This window comes from Bidens hawaiensis, unplaced genomic scaffold, assembly GCF_021521415.1.
Source record: "Bidens hawaiensis isolate Kalapana, Puna unplaced genomic scaffold, B.hawaiensis_p1.1 tig00044246_1, whole genome shotgun sequence".
Taxonomy (NCBI): domain Eukaryota; kingdom Viridiplantae; phylum Streptophyta; class Magnoliopsida; order Asterales; family Asteraceae; genus Bidens; species Bidens hawaiensis.
This window is the reverse complement of record NW_027497864.1, coordinates 1-5,472: the sequence shown is the minus strand read 5'-3', so window position 1 is coordinate 5,472 and position 5,472 is coordinate 1.

Here is a 5,472-nt window from a genome sequence, read left to right as displayed (position 1 = left end):
TTTGTAAGATTGTTGCTGAAGAAACAATATGAAACATTCAAATTAAGGTTCATTTAAAAGAAACATACATGTACATAACCTACATCTAGGCAAGCGATTAAAAAATAAAGGAAAAAAAACAGAAAAAGAAATTTATTTGATAATTTTAATGCAAATAAACTTATAAACATAAGCATTTTGTGTTTGTTAGACTATCTTTATTTAGGGGTGTTCAAAAATATCCGAATCTGAATCCGTATCCGAATTATCCGTATCCGAACCATCCGAAATTTCGGATATTCGAAAATTCGGATATCCGAACCCCAGATATCCGAAAATTCGGATTCGGATAGAACTTTTGGGATTTTTCGAATAGTTCGGATATCCAAACTATCTGAAATATAAATTTAATATATATATATATATTATTAACCTTAATACCCTGATTTCAAAACAAAACACCCCTCTTTCATTCATCAGTTCCTTCCTCTCTCATCTCCATCTTTGCTCTAACTTTCCTGTCCATCTGCACGGCTCCGGTCACCATCTCTACGACTGGGGTCACCATCTCCATGGATCCGGTCACCATCTCCACTCTTCCATCACCGGTTAACACCTCCGTCCGCTGCTTTCCCTATTCCGTCTACAATGGATTGTTCAAGAATCCCTTGTTTGTTTGAATTTCGAACCAGATGTTGTTTGCTTGTATTGGATTTGCTTGTTTGTTATTTGCTTGGATTGGAATATCTTGATGTTATTTTCTTGTTAGGTTGTTAGAGCAAAAAAGATTGTGTGTGGTTTCTTTCTCACATTTTTTTTATTTTCAGATTTTCTTTTGGATATCCGAATCACTATCCGATCGGATATCCGAAATTTTGGGTATCCGAAGTTTGGATATCTGAAATTTCGGATTCGGATTCGGATAGTGAAATCCACTATCCGAAAGGTTTGGATATCCGAAGTTCGGATATTCGGTTTTGAACACCCCTATCTTTATTCACAATTCAAACCAACCTAACTTTTTATTATAAAATCAATTTCTCTCTTTCTCCTGCTCAAACTAACCAAACCAAACATTTCACACTTATTAGTAACCCAATTCTTGTTATTATTATTATTATTATTATTTATTAAATTAGTATAAACTATAATTAATATTTTTTAATTAAAAATGCTTAGAAAATAAAAAAATTAATTTTATTTCAAAAATAAATAAAAGTTTTAATTTAAAATAATTGATGATTAATATTTTTTTATATTAAAAATATATTTTTTTAAATCAAACTTTTTTAATAAAATTTATATCAGTGTGTTAAAAAAACTGGAAAAAAATATGTTTTTAGATTTATTAAAAAACTTAATTATGAGAAGTTATTATTAAGATTCAAGATTAGAGCTAAAACTTGTAAAAAAGAAAAGAAGAAGAAATTAAAAAAATACGCCCATTGATGTAATGATACATGGCAATGACCCATGTTGCAACTTGGGTTGATTTCACCACTAGGTTGCACAAATTTTCAAAGTTTTTAATTGTTTTTATTTGAATAGTGTCACAACATCAACATGAGGTTGCCAATGAAAGTAGTCTTAGGCTTTGTATTGTGGCCAGCCATCGGCTGGCGCAAGTAGGCACCGTGAGTCATGAGGCTGGCGCACACCACAACGGACCAGCTTCGTCACTCATCGCGAGCATGCTTGCTTTAGATAAAGAGGCATTGGCTTATTTTGACTCTTTGGGCATAAAAAAATTACTTCCTATATTAACCAAAAGTCACACATACTTTTACACACAAAAAAAAAATTATAAAAAAATCTCTCTATCTTCTACTCATTTTTCTCCAATACACCCAATTATCAACCAAAAATTGAATAGAATTCGTTTGCTGATTCTTCAGAAGAAGACGACCTTATTTTGAAGCAGAGAGAATAGCGGTTAACTTGTTGGTTGAACGGTTTCAAGGGCGAAAAAGGCTAACAAGACAATCACCTCTTCTTCAAGATCGAGTTGACGCTAACGAAACCTTGGTGCATCACTATTTTTAGCCCTGATCCCCTTTATGGCGAACATCATTTTAGGCGATGGTTTCGAATGAGTAGACAACTATTTATGCGTTTATCAAATGATTTGTCGGATTGGTATCCTTTTTTCCTATAAAGAGTAGATGCAAGAGGTAGGCCCAGTTTCATGACTATGCAAAAATTTAAACTATTTAGTTGGTTTTCATTTTCTCATGTTTAGATGAGACTTAAGTGGTGTTTTAATTATTTTCAAATGTGGTTTGGTATAACAAGTGAGCTAAATCCTGGTATGTCACACACCTTACGGTAAAAATCTGTTGTTCGAAATTTGAGGATTGTGTCATGTCAATTTGAAAAATATGAACAAATTGGTCAAGGGTGAACATGTTATTGGTTGGCCTACATAAGAATTATTCATTGAAGAAAAATGTTCATGTCTCAAGGAAAAATAGCACAAATCATCTCATACGACAAAACTTGTGAACTCAATTGATCAAGTTCTTGAAATGCTATAAATGGATTTGTTTGGACCAGTAAGTGTTCCAAGCGTAGCAAAAAAGCATTATTGTCATGTGATTATTGATGATTACTCAAGGTTACATGGGTATATTTTCTTGCTACTAAAGATGAAACTGCTGAGTTAATCAAAAGTTGTGTGCTGAGGACTGAAAAACAACTAGATAAGAAGGTGAAGACCATGAGAAGTGATAACGGTATTTAGTTTAAAAATGGGGTTGTGTATGATTTCTGCAATGAAGAGGGAATTCTACAGCAGTTTAGTGCTCCAAGAACTCAAAAACAAAATGGTGTAGCTGAAAAAAGAAATAGGACTCCCACTGAAGCTACTAGAACTAGAACCATGATTGCTGATTCATGACTGCCTGTTACTTTCTGGGCAGAAGCCATAAACATTGCTTGTTATATACAGAATAGGGTCCTTCTGAACAAGCATCACAATAAAACTCCTTATGAAATTTTATTCAAAAGAAAACCTTATGTGAAATTCTTGAAACCATTTGGATGCAAATGTTCATTATTAAGCACCAAGGACTATCTAAACAAATTAGGCACGTTTTTTCAACCCAAATAAAATAAAGAAATAGTAGTCAAACCACGTTTTGTTCAACCAATAGTAAAGAAAACAAATTTTTATATTTCTTTATAATCTTCAAAAGCTTTATGAGAGGAAAAAAAACACCTTCCTTTATTTTTCTTTGTTTTATCACAAAACAAGATGCCCAGCGTGCGATCATAACTCACATCAATTGAACCTCTTTCCTTGTTCCATCGCGAAGGAGAAGCCAATGACAAGAAGCTTGTGACGTGAGTGGCTGTGGCGACCCTTTGAACATAGCCATTGGTCATGATTCCTTCCCCTTGTTGCTTGGTGTTGACGGCATAGGAGAGCGGCGGCGGGTTCCGTCGTCGGCTGCTTAGTCGATTTAGGGTTCTTGAACTTGGCTCTAATACCAATTAAAGTCCAAGAATTAATAAACAAGAACACACATACGATTTCGAATAACCCTCTAGTATTATAATTGATAAATATAACTCAAAAAGGCCCAATTACAATTTCTCAACCTCTAACCCGGTTTCTTTCTTGTAAACTAACTCGGTTTCACCCAAACTAACATATGAGAATCAATTGTAATTCACAGGTAAAAGTTGGGAAGAAATATTTATGGTAACTTGTGTACCTAAAGCTCATATTATATTGCACTACATGTTAATTCTAAAACTCAAGTTTAACACACACCTATCTTCTTATATAGCTATTGGGTCACGGTACATTGTTATTTTCATTTGTATGATTGTGTAGATTCATAGTTAGACATATGTATTTTTGAAATAGAGTGAAAGACAGAAGATGGGTTAATTTTATGCAATTTTAAGAGCATTTAAAGACAGAAGGGTATTAAACGTTATAAAGTTTTGTTTTAACTTACAAAAACATAACTTGTGCTTTGTTGACATTATTAGAATAAAATTGTCGATTAAGGGATGATAATGTTTATTGAGAGAATTGATTTCCCTTGAATGAATTACAATACAATACAAATTTAAATACAAGGATTACAACCTACAATTATTGAGTGATTTACTCCTCACTTAAATACAAAAGATAACAATGTTGACTAACCAAAAATAAAATATATTTTGAATCTTGAATTAATATTTAATGATTATTACACCCCGTCAAGCAAACAGGTGGGGGGGAGGCGACTCTTAGCATAGTGCGAGAGCATTCAAATAATGGTCGCGGTAGACTTTTTGTGAAAATGTCGGCCACTTGGAGCTTGGTGGGAACAAATTTAGTGGTTAATCGACCGGAAGACACCAATTCCCGAACAAAGTGATAGTCTATGTCAATATGTTTTGCGCTTTTATGGGTACGGGATTTTGACTTAAGAAAAGAGCACTTTTGTTGTCACACAATAATGTGGGACGATTCAGTGGTACAGCGTGTAGTTCCCGAAGTAGGTGAGTGATCCACATGATTTCAGCTGCGATGTTTGCCATGGCTCTATATTCTGACTCACAACTTGCGTGTGAAATTGTAGGTTACTTTTTGGCACTCCAAGAGACTAAGTTTCCTCCAAGATAGATAGAATTACCATACGTGGAGCGTCTTGTTTCAATGCATCTTACCCAATCTGCATTAGAATAACCAATTAATGTTGTTTGGAGTGGACGATCAAACATGAGACCATGTGAGAGGATACCTTTAACATAACGGAGTATTCGTTTTACAAGCTGAAAATGAGAGGTAGTAGGATTTGTAAGAATTGACTAGCTTGATGTAAGGCCCCCGACCCGGGTGCCCTACTTTCTTTCAGGTTGGATTTACTCAATCACATAATTCATAAAATCAGAGTTAATTAAAACATTTCGCGGAACATAAACGTCAATCATTCTTACATAACATAAGTACTTGTCTTAAACAGAAATAACAGAAGTCTTAAACATAAAATATAAATAACACATGTCTCTTCTTTCCTTCGATGCCAGTCTTCCTTTATTCGCCACGTGTCTCCCTCAAGCCAACTGTCTCATCCTACTCATCTGCGTGCATACTAAAAGTCAGCTACGCTGAGTGAGTTCTAGTTAATCAATTAACAGACAATACATTCACGTCCATACTTATACGCGTCCGAGGATACGTATTTCGTACTTTACTTGCTATAACCCATTCATATGCTACTTCTACTATCTCGGATATTATTAGGGCCTGGTCCCTCAATCTCAGATATTTGAAAGGGTCTGGTCCCTTCTATCCCAGATATTAATAGGGTCCGGTCCCTCTAATCTCAGATATTATTAGGGTCTGGTCCCTACTATCGTAGATATTATTAGGGTCTGATCCCTCTATCACAATCTAATATATTATTAGGGTCTGATCTCTCTATCACAATCTCAGATATTATTAGGGTCTGGTCCCTACTATCTCAGATATTAATAGGGTCTGATCCCTCT